This window comes from Lepidochelys olivacea (genome assembly GCF_965140295.1).
Source record: "Lepidochelys olivacea isolate rLepOli2 genome assembly, chromosome: 18".
Classification (NCBI taxonomy): Eukaryota; Metazoa; Chordata; order Testudines; family Cheloniidae; genus Lepidochelys; species Lepidochelys olivacea.
Genome location: NC_140428.1, coordinates 19,839,142 through 19,863,167, shown reverse-complemented (window position 1 = coordinate 19,863,167; position 24,026 = coordinate 19,839,142). Strand labels below are relative to the sequence as shown.

Below are 24,026 nucleotides of genomic sequence, written 5' to 3'. Positions count from 1 at the left end.
TAAGCCTTACCTTTCTCCTTCACTCATTAGTTCCCACTTTTCTAACCCCCTAAAATGCAATACAGCCCAATGACCGATCACCTACAGCACTGACAACAGAACCATTTACAGTAACTAATTGCTCTTTTCATTTTTATAGACTTCAAAGGCATCACACCCTCCATCATTACATACACATGGAACTGTGGGAACTCCTTCCTTCAAAAAAAGATGAAAGCACAGGAACTAACCACTTCTGAAGTGCACTAATTTCTATTAACAGCCAACAATAGCACTCTCACACTTACCATTAAAATGCCAGACCCTTCCAAAAAGCTATAAGTAATGGCAATCTGTCTATGCATATAAGCTCCATTTATCAAATAATCCATTATCAAGTAACTCAGAGAAAAGACATACAACATTTTCCTGGCCAGGAAAATGTTGTATCTCACAAACTACAAATCCCACCTGAACTTAACTGCAGATTGGAATTTGGTCTGGATAAAAATTACAGCACAGTTAGACAGAAGAGTTTAACCATGGAGACCAGCTTTCAGAACAAGTGTACTCAGAAGCAGCAGCACTGTGCAAGCGATGCAATCCTGGTTAGTTCCATTTTTCCACTCCCCACAGGGGTTCTCAAACTTTGTTGCACCCTGAACGCCTTCTGGCAACAAAAATTACTACATGATCCCAGGAGAGGGGACAAAAGGCTGAGCCTGCTGACCCCACCACCCTGGGCGGGGGAGCAGAGGAGCCAAAGCCAAAACCCAAGGTGCACCAGGTGGGGGGGAGGGGGGTCCAAAGTTTAAACCCAAAGGCTTCAGTCCCAAGTAGGGGGCCTGTAGCCTCCATGCAGGATTGAAGCTGAATCCCTGAAGCCCTTGAGCTTCAGCCCCAGACGGTGGGGCTCAGGCTTCGGCCCGAGGCAGTGGGATTCATGCTTCGGTCCCTAGTAAGTCTAATGCCAGCCCTGGTGACCCCATTTAAATGGGGTCCTGACCCACAGACTGAGAACCGCTGAGCTAGAAAGGCTGGGGTAAGTACTCTGTAAATAATCACTACTTCTGCTACAAAGGGCACAGGGTAACTGGAATAAACAAACTGGGATTTCACTGTCCTTTAAGAGGTGGGGTGAAGACACTAAGTCCCAAGACGTCCACTGACTGGTCCAAGATCACATAGCAACTCATGGTAGAGCCACAAATAGAACCAGGATACCCTAAGTCCCTGCTCTAACCACTGGGCAATGCTGCCTCTCACATTTTTTAAACTAAGAATCCCGAATGTTCATCTTTAATGGACCCTAAGAAATATGATCTAAAAATATTCTGCAACAGGATATTTTGGGGGTGGGAGGGAAGATGACAACTGAGGTCCAAAATATGAGAGAACACGCTCAGCAAAACAGCTGAGGAACAGCTGAGCTACCATCAGGGCACGTAGCTTTGCTCACCATCTTAAATGTCCCAGTAGATCCATCTGCTCCACAATGATCTATCCCAGGGGCATTCTTGAGGTTGGGTAATTATCTGGTTCAATTAAGAATACTAGCTCAGAACTATGCTATTTTACGTTTTTTGTGGGAGTTGTGGGTCAGCAGACGTGCAGACTAGGAAAGGTCAGAAGGCTGTGCATTTTGCTCAAAGTCCATTCTAATTACTTGACCCTATGGGTAGGTCTATAATCATATGACAACTGCTTCAGTTAACAGATTACATACTGTGGGGGTTCATCTAGGTTCATCCCCCTCCACAGAAGCATCTCTGCGATTTCACAGGTACTGAAAACAGCTGTTCAGAGCTTCTCTTGCCAGTCAACATCACTTTTAAGGCAAGCTTCTAATTTCTCTTTGGCTGAAAGATCTATCCAAAGCCTCATTCTTACTTTATGCTACTGCAGGTGTGGATAAGAGTAACCAAATGCATTGAATTTCATTGCCGATAGAATGTGGAAGAGCATACAGCCATTTTTCTGGTTTACACTCAAAATTCCTCTACCCCCAAGCTTACTCATATGTTTCCAAAAAGACTTAACAGTTAAGGTTATGCTGGGCCTTTTATTCTACACTTCATGTCTGACAGATTCCACAATGCAGAGTTCAGGTTGGTTAGCAGGACCAGATGACAGAATGGAAACTCTTCCCATGCCAACATTTTCTAGGCATCTGGAATTCATCCCATCCCTTTATTGTCCTCTCCAGAGGACAGTTCTCTATCAAATAATGCCACTTTCATAAAGTGCTTTACACCCATAAATCTCAAGTGATTTTCCACACAGGTGAGCAATTTGTTTTACAGTTAGTAAAACAAAAGTAAAGCAAAATGATGCACCTGAGGTCACAGCCCAAGTCCACAGCAGAACTGGAAATAGTACCAATTGTCTCGCTCACACCCTATTAGCTGGATCATAATACTTCCCAGTAAATAAAGCTAGATCAAATAAAGTTTTCAACTGAACAACAAAATCACACTGGTTGAAAGGAGAAACACATTTTAAACCAGAAAAACATTAGCAATATCACTGAATTATGACAACATAATAAAAACTGCAAATTGAAATCAGGAGTCTGAGATATTATCCACCAGGTTGCAGCAGCTTGGGAGTTTAGTAGCAGTGCTGATACTTTATCAGCATCAAAAACACACACACCAACAATAAGTTCACACCCCACTAATCACAATTAAACTTTGGTCACTGCACTTCTGGACCCGAATATTTATTGGTTAAACACAGTAGCTTAGTTTGCTTTTCTTATTTTTGCCAGATATTTTCATACCACACATCAAAAACAGTACTCTGTAAAGTTAATATTTTAAGCAGGGTTTCCAACATCTCTTCGGAAGACATGCAGACAGATAAACATGGACTGTGTCGTATATTGTACCACAGGAGTCCTGATGTCTAATCAAACTTAACTGGGGACTAGGCAGCTCAAAGGATTGAATGGGATAAAGATAGATTTGGAAGGATTAATATCTAATTAGTGGGGGTAATTGCCCATATCCCCCTTCACCCCAAAAGCAAAGAAAAAAAATAGAAAACATTCTAAACTATTTTGGGGGTGGAAAGGTTAATAAGGGGGGATTGTTTTCTGTATACAAAATGTGATGAAAATCAAATCTACACTTCTTAATCAGTTATTGTTCTTGACTGCTTTTTATTAAAATGATATCTTCAACAAAATATTTTTCCCTGCTAGTGAAATAATAAATATAAAAATGTACAAGATAATTGAAAATTGTCTTTTTCAATTAATTTCACAAAGATAAAAATCTAAACCTTCCAAGCCTAGATTGAGCCTTTGACATCTAGGTTAGAACTGAATCCAGAGTTATATGCAATCACAGCGAGGACCTGACATGTTCGCTGGCCTACGTGAAGTTAGACTGGATTCTCAACCCAGTTCCTAGTGATCAAGTGTCCACATCCCAGAAATGACCGCCACTGAAATCCTCAGTAGCAGTCACAGCTGAGGTGCCAAGAACTGGATGGGCCATCAAGAATGAACTGCCTTGTCACACCTGGAGGTGTTCTCTCTAGGTCAGGGTGAGAGGCTCCCAAGGCAAATGGAAAAACTTTCATTTCCAATGCCCATGTTGTATCTACTCTGTGGCTAAACAAAGGTCTTCATTCTCCAATGCCATCAGCCAGTACCTCTTACAAGAAGGAAACTAAGTCCAATTATTTCAATAGCAATTTTAGTCTGAAACACAGTGAACACTTTCACAAAGCTGTGCATCTAATTTCTTCTGGAAAGCATAAAGCTTGTTTGACACTCGCAGGGAGTGACAGTTACTTCTCATTTATTTTTAATATGATGCACAAAACAGAATAATAAACGAGGAAGATCTGAAGGCTACATCTAAGGCCGCCTGCACAGTTTTGCCAAAGCAACAGTTTCAAGCTTGAAAATGTTCTCACCCTCTCCCAAATGGCAAATAAAGTTGACCAGTGGACAAATGCATAACTGCCCTTCACTTCAGTACTACATTCCTCATTCTGCCTGAAGTACAGAGTGAATACATGAGGCAGAGTGAGGATCACAGGAACGCTTTCTGTCCTGCAAGGCCCAACATGTACACTGGGCAGAGCAGAGGCAGCCTGCCATCCAAGTTCTGATCCCTCCTGTCTCCATACCAAACCAATCTATGTGCATGTGCTGTCTCTGTCCCAAGAGAAAGAAAAAAGTACCTTCCTCAACCACCCAAAGAGGGGAAGAAAGTGACAGAGTAAAGCTACTGGACCCAGTCTAGCAGCCTGTAAATTTGAGGTGGGAGTGAGCAGGACCGAACTGAAGTCTTGACTATAGAGGGTGCACCTAAACAGTAAAAAGTTACTATCCTTCTTAAGCAGTATCACTGAGATGCTAATGTAGACTGGAATTAGGCATTGTTAACTACCATGTAAAGAAACCCCTCTCTGCAATTATAAAGATATCTTTACTATCTACACTAGTGATCCCATGGTTGCTATCACCAGCAGATCTACAGTAGTGAAAATACAACGTTTTCAGAATTTGCTAGCGTAGAAACAGCTAATAAAAAAAAGGAGACCCTATCCTGGAAGTACAGGGAAGAAATTAAACATTACAGTCGCTCGTTCACTTCCAAATGCAAGGGAGGCCAAAAAGGAGCCATGGAAAGCAGCAAATACTGGCTCCACAACATGCTCTCCCTCCTAGCAACACCACAGAACCTTTTCTGCTGGAGCTCCATGAGAGTTACGCCATACTGGTTTTGGGGGCTAAAACAGGAGCAACAGGTGGGGGAGCAACTGTTCTCCATAGCATGCTCCTGCTTGGAAGGACAGTATACTGCAGCAAGCAGCATTAACTCCCTTTTGTTGCTGGTGCTCCACAGAGTGGAGACGGAAGGCAGTCAATTGCAGAGTAACTCCTGAAGCCCCTGTGCTACTCAGAAGCAAGTCTTTGATCCTGAGTTGTTGGGGGAGAAGGGAAGAATCAGGCTGCCCAGACACAAACTTAGTTTATTAAAATATTTTTTTCATCTCTAAACCTACAAGAACAACCCCTCAGGTAAAGTGAATCTTGCCACTGAGAGTGGTCTTGCCTCAAATTAAAGAGCAATTACAACAGTTACTGAAAGCTTTTCCTTTGTATCATGATTCCGTCAACTCTGCCCATTCTACCTCAAAATTCAGAGTGGGGTAGGGAAGTCATTCTCATCACAAACCCTGGAGGGTGCTTCTCTACTGGGTAATATCACATGCAGGGTTCAAGAGCATTCTGGTTCTGTCTTCAGTAACACTATAGTTCTGTGTCACAAACAGGTACATTAATAAACAGCTACTTTGTATCCAAGAAAAGAATCAAAACTACTACCCTCCAATTCATTTCTAGGTTCTGCATGAATGTGACACCCAACTAAAACCCACAAAATTTTAGATTGAAAAGCATATTTGTTTTTAATACAAATCTTAATAGAAGTCTAAGGTTCTTTTTTCCCCCATTCTTCTTTCAGAGAAGTATTCCAATGCAATGATGTATATCCAAACACCAACATTGTACTTATGCATAAGAGTAAAAGTTTGTTCAATTTCACTATTAGAATAGTGCAGGCTGACCAAAAGGCAAGGAGTAAACTGCCCACAAAAATAATGGTCTAAAGTAAGTTTTACCTGTTCAGTTTTAATAATGTAAAGTATTAATGTCAGTCATATGGGAATCTCTAAAACTTAAAGAAAAGGAGTACTTGTGGCACCTTAGAGACTAACCAATTTATTTGAGCATAAGCTTTCTTGAGCTACAGCTCACTTCATCTGTTACTCTGAAACCTCTGAAACTTAAGTTGTAGATTCACAGTTTCCTTTAGACGGTTGCATTTTTCCAATAGTTTCCAACAAATAAAAACCCAAAGGGAGCTTGTTCAGTTACAAAAAGTATTTCTCTCTTCGATCCTTGCTGGATCTATATGAAGACATCTTTCAATCTAATGACCTAAATTAAAGGAAGAGGACAATAAAAGTTCAAATGACGAGGTATCTTCAACAAACCTCGCTTCCGCAGGTTTCACATGAATTATGCAAATATAAGTTACCAACCAACATGAAGTCCCTTTAACCTTTGCTCCACTCTCTCAGACAGAGAAACACCTACAAGATCTCTATCAAGCACACTTAAAACTACAATACCCACCTGCTGAAGTGAAAAAACAGATTGACAGACCCAGAAGAGTACCCAGAAGTCACCTACTACAGGACAGGCCCAACGAAGAAAATAACAGAATGACACTAGCCATCACCTTCAGCCCCCAACTAAAACCTCTCCAGCGCATCATCAATGATCTACAACCTATCATGAAGGACGACCCATCACTCTCACAGATCTTGGGAGACAGACCAGTCCTCGCTTACAGACAGCTCCCCAACCTGAAGCAAATACTCACCAGCAACCACACACCACAAAACAAAAACACTAACCCAGGAACCTATCCTTGCAACAAAGCCCGATGCCAACTCTGTCCACGTATTTATTCAAGTGACACCATCATAGGACCTAATCACATTAGCCACGCCATCAGGGGCTTCTTCACCTGCACGTCTACCAATGTGATATATGCTATCATTTGTCAGCAATGCCCATCTGCCATGTACGTTGGCCAAACCGGACAGTCTCTACACAAAAGAATAAATGGACACAAATCTGACATCAGGAATAACAACATTCAAAAACCGGTAGGAGAACACTTCAACCTCTCTGGCCACTCAGTAAAAGATTTAAGGGTGGACATTTTGCAACAGAAAAGCTTCAAAAACAGACTCCAATGAGAAACTGCTGAGCTTGAATTAATATGCAAACTAGATACCATTAACTTGGGTTTGAACGGAGACTGGGAGTGGCTGGGTTATTACACATATTGAATCTATTTCCTTAAGTTTCAGAGTAGCAGCCGTGTTAGTCTGTATTCGCAAAAAGAAAAGAAGTACTTGTGGCACCTCAGAGACCAATTTATTTGAGCATAAGCTTTCATGAGTCTCTAAGGTGCCACAAGTACTCCTTTTCTATTTCCTTAAGTTAAGTATCCTCACACCTTCTTGTCAACTGTCTAAATGGGCCATCTTGATTATCACTACAAAAGTTTTTTTCTCCTGCTGATAATAGCTCATCTTAACTAATTAGCCTCTCACACTTTGTATGGTAACTTCCAACTTATCTGTATATCTATATCACTATAAAAAGAACAGGAGGACTTGTGGCACCTTAGAGACTAACAAATTTATTTGAGCATAAGCTTTTGAGAGCTACAGCTACACTTCATTGTCTGATGATGTAGGCATACATAAACCATGTTTTGGATTAGATTTTTAGAATATCACACTAACAACATATGAAGTAGAGTATCTTGTATGCCTCATAAAGGTAAATGAGACAGCATATATTTTTAGATAATTCTTTTTTTTTTTAAGGCAACTTTTAATTCCAGAAAAAGTACTCAGCCTTGTTGTGCCTTAAAGTTACAACATTACATATCTGAAATGATATTCAAATCTCTCTACAAGTTTGATAACGTCCCTAATTTAAAATGTTTTTTAAAACCTTTAGCGAAAGCTTATTTTCATACACATTCAAAACAAAATATTCACATTTAGGAGCAAATCTACACTTAAAATGCTGCATCGGCGCATCTGCACTGCTGTAGCTCTTTAACGAAGATGCTCTATGCCCACGAGTGAGAGCTCTCCTGTCGGATTAGTTAATCTACCTCCCCAATTAGTGGTAGCTACATCTATCAGAGAAGCTGTCCTTTAAACATAGTGCTGTCTACACTTTGGCAGTGTAGGGGAGGGGTAGCTCACTGGTTTGAGCACTGGCCTGCTCAACTCAGGGTTGAGAGTTCAATCCTTGAGGGGGCCATTTAGGGATCTGGGGCAAAAAAATAAAAAAAGGGGATTGGTCTTGCTTCGAGCAGGGGGTTGGACTAGATGACCTTCTGAGATCCCTTCCAACCCTGATATCCTATGATTCCGTTGGAATAATTATGTCGCTCAGGGGTGTGGATTTTTCACATCCCTGAGAAACGCAGTTATAGGTCTGTAATGTACACCAGACCTAAACCACATTTACCTCTTAAAAGATAACCAACTGAAAAAAAAAAAACATAACTGAAAAAGATGCAAGAAAGACTATAGAATCCTAGAGTCACCAAACCAATGCAATTCTGAAGAAATAATATAAAATAGAAGACATTACTGTAGTCAAGCTGACCTTTAACAGCTGATAATGGAATATTATATCAGCCATTTCAACAGCTAGTGTCTTCTACAGATCGTCAAACACTCAACCACATATCTATAACAAAGCTACAAACCTTCAAAACAGGAAATTGTCCAAAAATACAATAATGGAAAGCTGCTCATCTTAATGACCAGTAGCACATTGGAGAAAGAGTTACATCTGTAAAAGTTATTATACATTAAGCAGCAAAAGAACATTCTATGGGGGGTCCTTTCTGTGGATCACTTCGTAAATATCCTCAATCCCTTAAGAAAGGGGGAAAAACAAGTTCCTAGGATAAAAGTATAGGAATCAGAGTACACAAAAGAATGGGCAGTTACATGAGATTCGCCAGTCTCAGGGCAGATCTACACTACCACTTAAGTCAATCTAACTTACGTTAGAAAAAGACACCTCTCTGAGTGACTTAAACACCATCCACACTGGCACTAAGCGTCAGAGGGAGAGCATTCTCTCGCAGACGTAGCTTCCACCTCTCGTGGAGGTGGAGTTATTATTCTGATGGGAGAGCGCTCTCCTGTCGGCCCAGAGCGTCTTCACCAGACGCGCTGCAGCTGCACCAATGTAGCCCTTCTAGTGTAGGCCTGCCCTTGGTGACCACAGCATTTAAAGCTTTAGTGAGTAAATAAGATATACCTGTTATATAACTCCACTTAATATTATAATTCTTTTTACATCATCAAGTGAACTAGCGGCTTTACAGACAGATTAGAAAAGAGAGATAGTAGCCCCCTTGAAAAATGTACAAGCAAAACAATTTTAGAAAAGATGAAGGAAGTGACAGCAAACAATAGGATGGAAGGGGGGACAGTGGTTGCAAAAATATTATGCATTTATCTGTATTTAGGATTATATACATTTTCCTGTCAATATGTATATAAACATTTCTGCACTGTAAGAAAGCAAATTATTTATTCTTTTTTACTACACACTAGCCAAGTCTTGGTAGGATCTCTAAAGGTATGCTGAAAATAACAAAAAGAATTAGGCACTTAAAAGCATGTATTCTGGGAGTGAATTAAAGTACAAGCATTTTGTACAAGCATTAAAGTAGATTTACATTTTTCAACTAATGCCCAAGTTAACAGATACTATCATCATATTAACTCAAAATGAAACAAACCAAGACATACTAATTTAGAAATAAGAAGTCTATAAAACTAGTACCTCAGAAAGCTAATATTCTGGAATATGTTAACAGGATTGTCATATGTAAGACACGAGCTGATTGTCCCACTCTACTCGGCACTAGTTAGACCTCAGCTGGAGTACTGTGTCCAGTTCCGGGTGCCACACTTTAGGAAACATGGACAAATTGGAGAGTCCACATGACACAACAAAAATGATAAAAGATTTAGAAAACTTGACCTCTGAGGAAAGATAAAAAAACTGGGCATGTTTAATCTTGAGAAAAGACGACCTATCAGATCCCTGCTCAGTCTTTAAATATGTTAAGGGCTGTTATAAAAGAGGACAGCGATCAATTGCTCTCCATGCCCATGTAGGACAAGTAAGGGGCGTAATCTGCAGCACAGAAGATTTATGTTAGATGTTAGGAAAAAATTTAACTATAAGAGTATAAGGCTTCCAGGGGAGATGGAAGAATCCCCATCATTGGAGATTTTAAAAAACGGATTAAACACCTGTCAGGGATGGTCTAGGTTTATTTGGCCCTGCCACACCATGGGGGGGGGGGCACGGCAGGCAGGCAGGCATGACGCATTCTCAAGGTCCCTTCCAGCCCTACATCTCTGTGGGTAGGTCTACCCTACGAAATTAGGTCGAATTTATAGAAGTCGTTTTTTTAGAAATCGGTTTTATGTATTTGAGTTTGTGTGTCCCCACAGAAAATGCTCTAAGTGCATTAAGTGCATTAACTCGGCCGAGTGCTTCCACAGTACCGAGGCTAGAGTCGACTTCCGGAGCCTTGCACTGTGGGTAGCTATCCCACAGTTCCCGCAGTCTCCGCTGCCCATTGGAATTCTGGGTTGAGATCCCAATGCCTGATGGAGCTAAAACATTGTCGCGGGTGGTTCTGGGTACATATCATCAGGCCCCCGTTCCCTCCCTCCCTCCATGAAAGCAAGGGCAGACAATCGTTTCGCGCCTTTTTTCCTGAGTTACCTGTGCAGACGCCATACCACGGCAAGCATGGAGCCCGCTCAGCTCACTGTCACCATATGTCTCCTGGGCGCTGGCAGACGCAGTACTGCATTGCTACACAGCAGCAGCAACCCATTGCCTTGTGGCAGCAGACAGTGCAACAGGACTAGTAGCCGTCATCGTCATGTCCGAGGTGCTCCTGGTCGCCTGTGTGAGGTCGATCAGGAGCGCCTGGGCAGACATGGGCGCAGGGACTAAATTTGGAGTGACTTGATCAGGTCATTCTCTTTAGTCCTGCAGTCAGTCCTATTGAACCATCTTATGGTGAGTAGGCAGGCAATACGGATTGCTAGCAGTCCTATTGCATCATCTTCTGCGGGGCAGGCAAGAGATGAGGATGGCTAGCAGTCCTATTGTACCATCTTCTGCCGAGCAGCCATGAGATGTGGACGGCATGCAGTCCTTCTGCACCGTCTGCTGCCAGCCAAAGATGTAAAAGATAGATGGAGTGGATCAAAACAAGAAATAGACCAGATTTGTTTTGTACTCATTTGCAAACCCCCCCCCGCCCCCTGTCTAGGGGACTCATTCCTCTAGGTCACACTGCAGTCACTCACAGAGAAGATGTAGTGAGGTAAATCTAGCCATGTATCAATCAGAGGCCAGACTAACCTCCTTGTTCCAATAAGAACAATAACTTAGGTGCACCATTTCTTATTGGAACCCTCCGTGAAGTCCTGCCTGAAATACTCCTTGATGTAAAGCCACCCCCTTTGTTGATTTTAACTCCCTGTAAGCCAACCCTGTAAGCTGTGTCGTCAGTCGCCCCTGCGTCAGAGCAACGGCAAACAATCGTGCATCTGAGCTGAGAGTGCTGTCCAGAGCAGTCACAATGGAGCACTCTGGGATAGCTCCCGGAGGTCAATACCGTCGAATTGGGTCCACAGTACCCCAAATTCGACCCAGCAAGGCCGATTTAAGCGCTAATCCACTTGTCAGGGTGGAGTAAGGAAATGGATTTTAAGAGCCCTTTAAGTCGAAATAAAGGGCTTCATCGTGTGGACGGGTGCAGGTTTACATCGATTTAACGCTGCTAAATTCGACCTAAAGTCCTAGTATAGACCAGGGCTATGATTCTATGAAAGACTGAAAAATAAGATGTCGTTAGGACTCATTTCTCATGACAATTTAGTAATTGTTTGTAAGAAGCTGGAAAGAACCTTCATCTCTGCCAAATAACAGAACTTCTTGCAAGAACGTTAGATGATTCATGGTTTTATATGAAACAGTACAAAGATGTAGGATAGGAAGACAGATACCTAGCAGAAACGATACAGAATGTACAAAAAATGAGAAGTACCCCAGAACTTTGGTTGTATCCAGTTAAGATGCCCCTTCTCTTTATTTCTCAAGGGACCAGACTTAACATATTGAAGCCCATAGTTACCTTACTCTTGTAAACTCTTGAAATCCAGTTTTCTTATTGTTTCATTCTTCAAAAAAGGTTGATAAAACTAAATTTCCTTGTGTGACCCACTTCAACCCCCATAATTTCCCACTGCTCTTTGAGAAAAAAGGTTTCAAACTGCAAACCACAAGTCACTCCACAGTTGTTGTGCACTCCATCAAAGAACCTTGTGCTGGCTTTTCAGGATCTCAAAGATCCCGGTCTTTAAAGTTTGACTTTAATGTGAAATAATTTTTTCACAACTTTATTACTCAAGTCCCAAAAGAGGACACCTACTTCAAGTTCTTGCTGATGCCCTTGAGGCAACTGTAAGCTCCTCTGGATGTATCCACTCATGTATTTTGGGGTACTAATTATTTGGCAGTCATCTTAGGGAACATATTTCAGGAACTGATTCAGGTGCTAAAGGAAGAATTTTCATACGGAGATCAAAACTGACTACTGTGGTCACATAACTCATGATGGACTTAGTCATCTTTGTGACTGAATTCTCTCACATTTCAAGGAGAGGATCTTTCACTTGAGGCTTTACAAGAGCTAGTAAGTGCGAGACTCAAAGCAGTAAAAAACAACCCAGGATCTTATGCCTAAAGGCTTATGAACCTTTTCTTCAGAAAAATCCAGTCTATATGCATGAGGCTGCTATTTATTATATAGAAGCCAGAGCACCAGGCAATAGCAACCACCATTCACATGATGTCAATACTTAAACTCCACACAGTAGACCTAGTGATAAAGAATTGGCCCATTGTGGCAATGGACAAATTGAGAATTTGCTAGACCACTCTACAGACTTATTGAGTAAGAAGTAAAATGTAAGTTTTTTCACAATGAGTTTAATCAAAACAAGCCTACCACACATGTGTGTCAAAGTATACTACAGGACTTGAAATAGATATGTATGAATGGTGATTTCCAGCTCCATTAGGCTATTCTTTACTGGCCAGAAGGGGAACTAGGAAGAAATCATCAGCACACAAGACTGCCCTAATGGAAAACTAGTCTAGTATTATTTTGTATGTTCAGTTCCAGATTTCAAGCCAAGTGGACATTATTCACAATTACATTTTTATTTAGATTTAAAAATGATTGCATATTGTTCTGACTCAGTCTTACTGGTGGCTGAAATGGTATTTTATTTTATATTGAAATGAAGACAAAATCTAAAACATAAATTACACTAAAAACAACACAGTTCAAATGACAAACCATTGCAGAACAATCTGAAAAAACAGAACAGGCAGAAATCCAATAAGTTCCTGTGGGCAATTAGAGCAGCAGTAATTTGTAATTGTACAAATATTTGCAAGAATGGGACTAAAACCCCAAAATTGTAACAACTATATTTGGAGTCAAACTGCCTTTGGATGGTGATCAAACTTTCTTCTCCCCATTTTGAGTGCACACTACTGTTATATTTAACTAGAGACACTATAATTAACGTGTACTGGAAATACTTATCTCCTAGTCTATATCACTTACTGAAGCACCCTTTTACTTATCGGTATTTCTGTGGTGCTAGTCACCAAAGTATCTTTCTGCAGATGCTCAGCATATTGAAGATATTTTTAATGGAAAAATATGACCTGTGCTGCCCTGCAATTTACGCTGATGGGTAACAATGGTAATTCTAGAAAAGGGGTTCTCAAACTGTGGGTTGGGACCCCAAAGTGGGTCACAACCCCTTTTTAATGGGGTCACCAGCACTGGTGTTAGACTTGCTAGGGCCTGGGGCTGAAGATGAAGCCCAAGCCCTATCACCTGGGGCCAAAGACTGAGCCCCACTGTCCGAGGCCAAAGTTAGAGGGCTTCAGCCATGGGTGGCAGGGCTCAGTTTACAGGCCCCACACCTGGCGCTGAAACCTTTGGACTTGGCCTTCCGCACCCCAGGGCTTGGGCTTTGCCCCCCATCCCTCCTGCCCAAGCTGGTAGGGCTCGGCTGGGCTCAAGCTTTGGTCCCCCGTCATGAGGTCATGTAGTACTTTTTGTTGTCAGAAGGGGTCACGATGCAATGAAATTTGAGAACCCCTGTTCTAGAACATATACTTTTACTGAGAAAGCTGTTTATGTTTAAGGTACAACACGTCTTTTAGAGGAGATAACTGGCCTATTTACCTATAATCGTTATTTCTGTATATAACAGCTAGTTATTACAATTGGATAACCATTAGACAGGTGATCAATTTCCTGTTTTATGAGCAATACTATATAAGTTTTAGTGTGTGTCTCAAATGCTAACAAATGCTCTTTGTGGAAATTGGGTGTTTAACAATGGACAAAAACAATTAACAGTTTTCTGGCCTCAAAGGGTGACGAAGTCGGCTTACAGTAATGATGTAGGCATTACTTATTCACTCCTGCCCAATCAGTATGTTTGGAGCACATGTACAATATACACAATGCTTCCTGTGCTGCTTCCCGTACATGGCCAGGAAGTGAATGAAGGTTAAAATCCCTTCAGAAAGGACTACTTTTTGTTTTCATCAATGTATATTTTTAAAGCCAACTAAACGTAAAGTGTGTTTTTCAGTTGTTTTTGCTTAAAACCAAAATCTACAACAATTTAATGATTTCCTTAGCCCATTTATATTACAGGGGAATGTGTTGTAGCCAGTTGCAGCATAGACCAATTATACCGCCTTGTTATTTGGATAGCACTAACATCACACTTTGCTCTATGCAAAACAGTTCCCTGCTCCAAGGATCTTACCAAGAATGTACTCCATATGAAATATTCTTCCTGCATGTTATAAATTGGTCTCTGTTAATGCCAGTTAGTTTATGCAAGCAATTTTCCTGCCTTCTTACTCTCTTTGAAGCTTCTGTTAAAAAAGCAGCAGAAACAGCCTCAGACTTTCCATTTTGTTTATTAGATCATAAAATGAACTAGCCCAGTTTTCAAAGGGATTTTGTGGGGGGAAGGGAAGAGGTGGAGAAGAAAGGGATTTGATTCCTTGTCATCCTTTTCACAAGTAGGACTTCTACCATCCACAAATTCAAAACACAAACACTTAATTACATATTGGTTTTGATGCAGATGTTTTACCAGCTGTAGTTTTTCACTTGTTGTAATGTTATGCAATATAAGAGTTTCTAATAGAAGGTGGGATTGCAGGGAAGGAAATCTTGCCCTCAAGGGGCTCCCTGTTTCTCAGGAAGCAGGGATGCAATTTCCTTCCTTGACACGGTCTTGTATGTGAAAAGTTAGTTATATTTAGCACTAAACTGTGAAATAATCTCAATGAACTCATTAATTTGACAACAGAATTTTCCCCTAAGCAGAAAAACCTATTAACATATGGGCTGTAAAGAAATAACTCCTACAAACTTTCAGTCAGTGGAGAGTGGGAGAAAGACAGGCCAGTAAAACGCTGAGAATATACTCACAGCAGTAAAGAAAATAACTAGACTGTGCTGCATATGGGACTCCATGCTCCACTGTCCTGAAAGTTTGATTTATTCAGGTATTAACACTAAACACTTTTCAAGAAGACTGATGGCTTCAGATGCCTCTATATATCAGAGGCCCAGAGCATTTACCAGATAGATTGCATCCCTAATCCACAGCAAAGAAGAGGGATACAGACCCTAGAGTACATACCCTGATTAACCAACGTAAGCAGCTTAACCAAAATGCCATTATATATCAGTAATTATAAGTGTTTCAGAAACCCTGGGACCATTAACCAACACACTTGATATAAGGCAGATATTTTTGCAACTGTTTAATAAGATTTGTTTTGAGCTCTAAAATTAGGTATTGTTTAAGAGGTTTTACTGATCAACTGTTACAGTGTAACTATATCACATAAGGGGGAAAATCCAATGAGATTCTAGCAGGCTTTTTGCATATCCCAAACAATTTAGCATAATTACAAACCATCTCTAGAAGTGAAATTCCCAGCTGAAGGGAAAAACTAGATGGATGTTACTGCATTAGTTATAACCATTAAGAAAGTTATCAACTTTATAATCTGTCCCTCAGAAATGATATAGTTAGGGTCAAAAGCTAAGTTTTTTCACCATTACAGGTTCAATATTTTAGGTAGAATTTAAAACCCTATGCATAATGGTTAGATAACACATACTGTTTTGTTTTTGGTGGAGAGAGTAATTACAAGTACTATTATACAAGAAAAATCTGCTACAGTTCAGAGTAAACTAATGTGCAATCAGGGCCCCATGCATTTCAGTTGCTGTGAAATTTAATGCTAAATCAATACATTACTGTAAGTTTTGGGGCACTGGTTAAGTTTTCATTTAAAAAAAATAAAAAAATCTCTAGCTTCCATGACAGAAGGAAAATCTTCCAAATGTGAATCCTACATAGACTGATGAGTAGTTTCCAGAATCTGCTGACAGCAAAAAAAAGCAGCTCAGAGATATGAACACTCGCAACTCATCTAAATCTGTGTCAATACTTATAAGACAATGAATATATTTTTAGAATCTGTATCACTAAAAGACATTTTAGCAGAAGCATCCAACTATAGTATTTAATCACAGAGTCTCAAACAGCCTCCCATGACTAGCTGTACAACCCCACCCCCACTCCTCCGCAATTTGCGATTAAGTTATCAGCATTCAAGACAAAATTTGTCTCATTGATAATTGAGGGACCACCTAAAATTAAATTTATATATTAAATACCAAAGAATATTGTGCTGGTGGTATTATTCTTTCATATTTTAATTAAAGACCTCCACTTATTGTTTACTTGATGCTGTTGCAGTATTTTCAGTTTGCAGCACTGGAGAGAGCTTACTGAAAAAAATTTAGGTCATGTTTCCATAGCGTACTGTACACAAGGCTCATGTACTCTAACGAAAAACACTAGTGAGCTTTGGATCAGGCCCATAAAGTTAATGGAAAGACTCAAGTATTTCAGTGGACTTTGAATCAGGCCTTATGAGTGCAGAGGCAGTATTAAAACTAATTAAATCTCACAACATTCTTACAGGGTAGTTTATTATTTTATAGAAAGAGAAGAAAGCTCTGTGTGACTCTGCTTGACTTACCTATGGTCACAAACAGAGCTCAGCAGATAAACAGAAAAAAAATGTCAGATTTTTCATTTTCCATTAATTATCCTCTAACAAATTGAGAAAATGAAGACTTTCTTAAAAGTAACTCTTGGACTGCAAATCTGCAAAGAGCCCATGCAAATTTTTAATGTTTAGTGATGTTGGCTACTTACACAAGACAAGTTTTATTATTTCTTTTCTGACTGGTGACTTATGTAACAACCCAAGAGAATTTTAAATAGTCAAATGAAAATCTGAAATTCACAATTTATACTATGCATTAGTTTTTCAATATAAAATCTGCTTCCAGTCATTAGTTTTAAAATCAGTTTTTTGCTAGCATTCATGTTCATGACATTTTTTCTAGAATATTCACAGAAAGTGAATGCAGATGAGGCACAAAAAAATCAAATACTTAAACTAGCTTAAAAATTCAAACTGATATTCAAAGTATTTTCAGCATTTGTCCAACTCTTCACATCGGAAGTCAAATGCAGAGCAAGGAACAGAACAAAGGGAATCTTCATTTTTAATTCTCTGCAGTACGCAATATGCAACACTATCTGATATTTCTTTGGCCAACACAGACCCAGAGTTAATCCCAGCTCCTCAGCAGTTCTTGCTTGATAAAATTACCGAGGAGAATTGTTTCTGGTCCTTGCTTTCTCTTAACCTGTAAATACTACATAAACCCTAAGCAGGTGGTTAACTTAAGCACACAAGTATCTCAGTTAGCTTAAATGATACTATGCACATACTTAAAGTTAAACATGTTTTCTTGGATCAGGGCTGAAATTAATGAACACACTTCATATCTCAGCAAATCAAAATTCTTAAACTGAAAAGACAGAAAATAGAGCATAGTCTCAAAGTTTTGTAAGAGACACAGACAAGGCCATTTATAATGGGTTTCCAAAATTGGTTCCTTAAATATGAAGAATGTATAGTTCTCATGTAATATGTAAATTAAGGTATAAGATTATTAGATAATATCTTAAACAGTACAAAATCTTTATATATATATTTCTTTGTAAGGCGCACTCTGCATGATACTTGGGGTCAAAGGATGGATCTTGATTAGTTTATTTATCTTGTGGGGGGGGTGGCAAGAGACAGGAAGAAACTATTAAATGTTAAATATTGTTTTCATCTCTTGTAAGCCTCTATTTATTATGTGTTTCAGTCTTTGTGGTTTATGGTAGGCCTATTCAGCCACAGATAGCATTCCAGAGGAGCATGCCATAGCGGACGATACTTCAAAATTAAAATCATCACTGATTAGTTTTAGTATTTAAAATATTACATTTGTAAATACAGAAATATCTCCATTACCCAACACTTTCACTGTCCAAACCCCTATTTCTAACCAATTTCCTGCACATCTCCCTGTTCTATTGACTCCCCATTATATAAATATTCAGGATAACCATAAGGATTCTACTATTTTTAAAATGTTTTTCAAAATAATTATACAAGGACCAGTCACTGTTTCAGCATTTCAACTACATGACTGGTGCTGGTGTGTCAGTGATAGCTGCTATTTTACTGATACCTCTCAGCTGGAAATCCAATCTGATAACAGTTTGCAACAGAGGAATTGCAAGTCAGCATCTGAATGAATGGGAAATTTTCAGGAGATATCAAGGTTGTTATGAGGAAAGCTGTAATGAATTTTTTTCTCAATAAATTCAACAGTGGTTTTTGAAAGTTCTTGCCTCCCATATGCACTCAATGCTGAACTGTATTTCTGGCATCGCAAACTAGGTCAGTCTATGAAGATGGCTGCTTTCTGTTAAAATACTGGATGTATAAATTAAAACATTTTAAAAAATTGAATAGATTTACATTTTACAGAAAGGTTCTAATTCCAGATAATAATGAAACTTTAGAGAGGTTACAGAGTAGCAGCCTTGTTAGCCTGTATTCGCAAAAAGAAAAGGAGTACTTGTGGCACCTTAGAGACTAACCAGTTTATTTGAGCATAAGCTTTCGTGAGCTACAGCTCACGAAAGCTTATACTCAAATAAACTGGTTAGTCTCTAAGGTGCCACAAGTACTCCTTTTCTTTTTAGAGAGGTTAGCAACTCAACAGCATTTCATAGCAAATAGCCACGACCAATTTATTTTACACAAGTTGTTCCCTATGCACCTAACATTCTTTAATATTTTATATGAATAACTGTGTATTTGCAAACCCCGATGGACATTATATTTGCCATTATATACTCCTCTCCCTTCTGGGTGAGGTCAAAAAGCACACGCATCACTATCAGGTAGAATTGCTCCATTCTCCTTTTTGGCAGCAGGGACTGTATTTTTTATTCTGTGTTTGTACAGCTCCTAGCACAATGGATTCCTGGTCTATGACTAGGGCTTCTCAGTGCAACTTCAATAACAAATAATAATTACGTGTCCAGGAAGATGACAAACATGATTCATGTTAATGTTGTAGGGGCCATCCCCAGAATATTGAATGGGTTTCCATTGGAAATCTCAGTCTCTGCTCACTTTGAGGCATTTTCAGGATTTTGCCAAAATTTGTATTTTAATTGCACTACATTTGTAAGTAGTTTATTTCACAATAGTTGTTATGAGGACTGAAGCACTTCAAATGGCCAACTTATATATATTCAGTTAACTCACTTACAGCTCCCTCTCTCTCATTGCCACTTTATGATCTATTTTTTAATTCTTGAAAGCTCTGCTTAGATTTATCCAACTAACATGTGCTTACATCAACTGAAAGAGCGCATAAATCCACACATACAAACGCTACAGTTATACTGTGGAATCTACTAATTTTTACAAAAATGCTGCAAATAATATCAAAGAGCAAACACTTTTTCCTGCTAATAGCATCATGAAGTCATTCTAGTGTTTCTACAGCACATCCGTTACTGTGTTCCATCTATGCCCATGTGGCAGAGGCAAAAGACAGGATGAGAATAGGGCGCTAGCTTTGTGGCTGATAACAGGTTAAGTCTGTTTATGTAAAGGTATAGTATTAAAAAGTTTTATACATACACATCTCTCAATATTTCTATTTTTAAAGTATGTGGATTTACACTAAAATATAGTGATGCACATCCAATACTTGACAATATACACTTCATGTCAGACACTGGCAATAAAATACCAAAGCTAGGGAAATTAATGCACAACATAGTAGTTTAGTAGGCTACCTAAAGGTAATTTTTACTTTACACACACAATTGTGCTCCCCTCAATATTTATCAGAAAAGATAGCTGTTTGGGTATAACAGGACAGTAGCTGTCTAACTTTCTACAGTACTGGATTCAAAGCCAGTTATCCTGCAGATTTTTGAACCTCTGATTTAGCCTGATTAGCTCAACTTCTTTGTGCCTTAGTTTTTGCACACTTACTCCATTTGTAAGAAAGAGATGCCTTACCTCGCCTCATATGAGAGCTATAAAACTTAATGAGTTTGTCAAGAGCTCAGAAATCCTCAAAAAGACCCTCCACAAAAGAGCAAACTATTCTATTCTTCTCCCCCACAAGAGAGTACCTATACAGACCACAAAATGACATGGCTTTTACCTCTCCTCAGAGTGTACCAGAAGCATATTTATAAAGTACGTTTAGATGGTAAGCAGAGCCCAAACTAATTTCTTATCCATTTCCCAGGGCAGAAACAGTATTTCAGCTACTGACATACCTCTCTCCCTGGCCTCTGACAATGATTTGCTCTACGGAGTATCATTCATTGTTCCTGTCACAAGCAGCTGTCTGCCATCAAAGTGAAGAAAAAAAGTATATTGTGAGCCAACAGATGTCCACCTTTATTCTCAGTATTCAACTGGGGAGCTGGAAACTGGGGAACGACGTATCTGCTGAAGAGTGGAAGCAGAATAGATGGTGCTGGGAGTCCAGTTGTATGCATGTGGTACATTAACAGACGCCCCTGGACGCACAGAACCCTACTGCAACTGCATCACTGGCTCAGGCCTAATGCTGCCCTGACATTGTGCACCCTGCAATTATATGTTACTTTAACAGAAATGATCAAGAGCACATCTATTTAGATTCAAGGTTATACAGACATTATCTACAACTAAATTCCATCTCCATCTCTATTAAATACTTCCTGGAGCCTCATAATGAGGCTCTTCACATTTCTTCTACCTGTATGCCATTCAATCTAAATTACCTGTATTTGTCTCTAACAGCTATGAAGCTGGGTGTAACTTTTATAAGGCATACTGTACACATGAACAGATTGCATGGAATACATTGCTGTGAGCTTAAGCGCTCTGTTTATTAAAATTGTATTCCTCACCTGTCATCTGAAGATTTTAAAGCACATTAATCAGCTTTATGTGGGAATTACCTCACCTGCCACAGAAATGCAGTCTGGGGTAGGACCTAACAGCTGTTTAATAGTGCACAGAAACACAACATAGCAGTCAGGAAGTGAAGCAAAATACCATACCTATTTTAAAAGACTGCAGTGACTAAGTATCCATTACTAGCCGGGGGTTTAAAAGCCATGAATGCCTAAAACCACTTGGACTCAAGGCAGACAGAAATCACATACTGTTACCCAACTTCCACAGCAGGAGTTGAGATTTTTTGCACCACCAGCAGAAGGAGAGAGAGAAGGGGAAGTAAAAGGCTACAGAGCACGCTGAAGACAGTAGCTATCGGCTATACGACCTGACCGAAAGCGAAGTGTCATCTTCACCATTAGTTTAGGACTGTGACTACCTCGGCAGGCAGCTCTGGCTAGGGGCGGAACCCGTGAGGAGTCAGTCTGAAATCAAAAAGAAAAGGAGGACTTGTGGCACCTTAGAGACTAACCAATTTATTAGAGCATAAGCTTTCGTGAGCTACAGCTCACTTCCTCAGATGCATCTGAGGAAGTGAGCTGTAGCTCACGAAAGCTTATGCTCTAATAAATTGGTTAGTCTCTAAGGTGCCACAAGTCCTCCTTTTCTTTTTGCGAATACAGACTAACACGGCTGCTACTCTGAAACCAGTCTGAAATCAGCATCTTCAGGGGGGAAGGGTTGCGTGGGGCAGAGTAGCGAGGCGAGGGGATGGAGGAGGGCAGGGATTCAGAGCAGGTAAGGCAGGACCAAGCGGACGGGGGCACTCTGCAGAGCAATGTCCTTGGGACCGGCGCTGAGACCAGCCTCGGGAAGGGCGGGTCCGGGTGCCCCGAGAGCAGAGCGCAGGGGGGATTCGGGGCCCCGCTGGGGAGGGCCTGGAGCCTAGCGGGGAGCCCCGAGAAAGGGGTGGAGGGACCCGGGAGAGCCCTAGAGCAGGAGGCAGCGAGCGGGGAAGCGGAGAGGCGCCCTGGGTGAGGAGCGGAGCAGCCCCAGGAGGGGGCCTGGGGCAGCCCTGGGGCAGCGAGAAGGCCCCAGGAAGGGGGGGAGGCAGTGCGGGGGGCTGGAGCTGAGGAGGCCAGGCGGAGCGGGACCCGGGTGGGGGCTGACGGGTCTGGCAGAGAGGCCCGGGACAGGGGGGCTGGCCCCCAGGCTCCCTCACACCAAGCGGCTCCCGGCCCAGCTCCCTTTGTTACAGCAGCCCGAGCCCCGGGAACAAAGGGCGGGCGGGAGCGGGGCCCCGGGCCCGCGGTGCTCACCTGGGTGCGGGGCCAGAGCGGCCCGGGGCAGGCGAAGGGGCGGCGGGCTCCCGGCGGGACGGGCGGCGGCGGCAGGCGCGGGGGCCTGATCCGGAGCCGCGGCAGAGAGAAAGCGAGCGCGAGCGGCCGCCTCCTCCGTCGTGACTCACCGCGGCGGCCCAGCGAGGGAGGCGCCTGGGCGGCTCCGGGGGAGGGACCCGCCGCGTCCCAGCGCCCAGGGCAGCGGCGGCGCCTCAGGCACAACCCGAGGGGGCGGGGCAGAGGGCGGCCTCCGAACCTGGGGGTGGGGCCATGGGGCCATAGGAGGAGGAGTTAGAGCCATAGGGAAGGGAGGGGCCAGAGAGGTGGAAAGGGGTGTGGCCACGTTTGGGGTGGAGCTACAGTCAAGGGGCGGGGCCAAGTAACGGGCGGCGGGGGGGGGGCAAAATGAGTTTAAACCCGGGGGAAGGGGGAGCGCAGCATAGGGAATAGCCAGAGGACGAGAAGTGGGATTAAAACGAAGAGGAGAGGGCAGAAAGGAGTGGGGGTGAGAGCGGCCCAATAACCAGTGGGAGGAGTTAAAAGGTAGGGGGGTGGCTAGCTGGCGGAGAAGGGGGTGGGGGGCTCGAAGGAGGACAAAGGGCGTGGTCAGTGATTCAGCAGGAGGAGCCAGCGAGAAGGAGGTGTGGCCAACAAACCTAGGGAAGAGTCCCTCTGAGAAAGGGAAGGGAGGCAAAAGCGGTGGGGAGGAGAAGGGTAAGAACTGGGGCTTAGGGGAGGAAGAACAGGAGTGGACTAAACACAGGCCCATTGCAAGGCTGCTAGCACAGTGGGGAATCCACTGATACTGTCATTTACGCTTCTTGCTGAAAGGTTAGTACCGTTAGCAGAGTTGGCTCTAAGTCCAAGTCCTGGTATGAAGTTAGATGCCCACCTTGTTAGGACAGATATTATGAATCAGACTCTGACATTATAAAGCAGTGCCAGGCGATGTGGTGAACTCATCCTCGCCTTCCCTCTAGCCATCCTACGCAGCTGGATGTGGCTGTGCTATTAGGAGGGCCCTACCAAATTCACAGTCCGTTTTGGTCAGTTTCACCATCAGGGGATTTTAAAAATTGTTAACTTCATTATTTCGGCTATTTAAATATGAAATTTCAGTGTTCTAATTATAGGGAGTTGTGACCCCAAAAGGAGTTGTGTGTGCGGGGGTCGCAAGGTTATTGTAGCGGGAGAGGTTGCAGTGCTGCTACCCTGACTTCTGCACTGCTGCTGCTGGCAACGGCGTTGCCTTCAGAGCTGGACGCCAGTGGCTGATGGCTGGTAGGTCAGCTCTGAAGGCAGAGCTGCCGCCAGCAGCAGCACAGAAGTAAGGATGGCATGGCATGGCATGGGATTGCCACCTTTACTTCTGCCCTGCTGCCTGCACAGCTGGGCCCTCAGTCAGCAGCAGCCACTCTCCAGCCACCCAGCTCTGAAGGCAGCAGCGCAGCAGTAAGGGTGGCATGGTATTGCCATGCTTACTTCGGTGCTGCTGCGGGTGGGGCATTGTCCTCAGAGCTGGGCGCATTGCCTTCAGAGCTGGCACCAGTCACTGCTCTCCAGCC

The 24,026-nt window shown here is 41.9% G+C and overlaps 1 protein-coding gene across 4 annotated transcripts in view; it reads right to left on the bottom strand.

Moving 5' to 3' along the window:
* Nucleotides 1-22,675, bottom strand: part of CTNNBIP1 (catenin beta interacting protein 1) — a 61,342-nt gene extending 38,667 nt beyond the window's left edge. Inside the window, exons 1-2 of one of the 4 annotated variants that reach the window (XM_084651578.1) lie at nt 22,441-22,674; nt 20,512-20,582 (exon numbers count right to left, since the gene is read on the bottom strand). The gene's annotated coding sequence lies outside the window, so the exon portion shown is untranslated. Of the gene's footprint in view, nt 1-20,511; nt 20,583-22,440 lie in introns of all 4 variants that reach the window. The other 3 variants (XM_084651580.1, XM_084651577.1, XM_084651579.1) reach the window with 3 other exon arrangements.
* Nucleotides 22,676-24,026: the final 1,351 nt, after the last annotated feature.